Here is a 1369-nt window from a genome sequence, read left to right as displayed (position 1 = left end):
TGGAAAATTAGAACATTTTCCTGAATGGTTTCTGTAACAGCTTGGACATGTATTTGGCTCCATTCTTTTTTTTCCACTTGTAGTAGTAACATGTCTCTGTTTACTTGGTGTATTTGTCTTTCCTTCCCACTTTCTCTTTKCACTTTTATCAGGCATTTCTTCCTTTATCTCTGACATGTCATCTTCAATCAACTGAGYTTCTTCCATGGCTTCTTGTAAAGTCTCAATACGTGCGGGTCGTATGAAGGATCTCATCAGAGACGGCAGTCCTGCCAAATAAAATTTTATCTTGCTTCTTTCATCCGGTGCCACTTGTTCTAACAATCCCAACTTTTCCATGAATCTTCTTGTATATTCGGACACTGACAAGTTGTCTTTCTTGAGATTCCTGAATTCTTTTTCAATTCGGTCTCGATCCCTTTCATTGCAATATCGATCCAATATCGTACTTTTAAACGTTGGCCAAGTCATCTATGATACTATGGTTGCACCTAGAGCTTGTCTAGTCACCGTCCACCAACTCAAAGCTTCTCCTCGTAGCATCTGTGAAGCAAATCTAACTTTTTGTTGCTCATCACATTCACTAGATTCAAAAGCTTGTTHTGTTTCCTGTAACCATCTCATACACTTCACTGGATCAATACCACCCATGTATTCTGGAGGCTTGCAACCAAGAAATGCTTTAAATGTAACAGTCTTCTTTGCTTGATTTTCATTTATCGGTTCTTTCCCTTTATCCAAGTCCGTTGTTCCTTTCGCCTTTTCTGCCACTATTTCTTTCTTACTATTAGAAGCATCCCGATCTTCCATCATCTTTGCAAACATTTCTTGTTGCTTACTCATAGCAGCTTCCATTAATTTCATCATATCTGACATGATAGAGGCCCTAAAGTTCACTTCTGGAATATCTGGATTTTGACTTGGGGTTGAACTATTAACCTCCTCGCCATCTCTTCGATCTAATGGATGATTTTCGTTTGAATCCATATCGAGCTGCTACATATTCATAACAGATAATCAATATAAACTCCAAATTCAACCACATAAACTTCTAATTCTAAACATATAGTTTACATAACTATTCCAACCATAGGTTTAAGATTAGGTTCTCTTAACCAAATTCCCTTAAACATTTGCTCTGATACCAACTTTGACACCCTATACTTAGATTTAAAAAGAATTTCTGGCAAAAATTCGGCATGACCCGTACGAAAAGTCGTGTTTTGCCATTTTTTTTTACCTGTAAACATTTGCAAAAGCAATGATTGCAAAAAAACTGACTATACAAAAGCTATGATTACTAACTAGTCTTTATAAAGACCCAAAAGCTATGATTACTAACTAGTCTTTATAAAGACGACTATTTACA

The sequence above is a fragment of the Cynara cardunculus genome (assembly GCF_001531365.2).
Source record: "Cynara cardunculus var. scolymus isolate 2C chromosome LG 14, CcrdV1, whole genome shotgun sequence".
In the NCBI taxonomy this organism is placed as follows: Eukaryota; Viridiplantae; Streptophyta; class Magnoliopsida; order Asterales; family Asteraceae; genus Cynara; species Cynara cardunculus.
The sequence above is the reverse complement of the archived record's forward strand: the minus strand, read 5'-3'. Positions refer to the sequence as shown.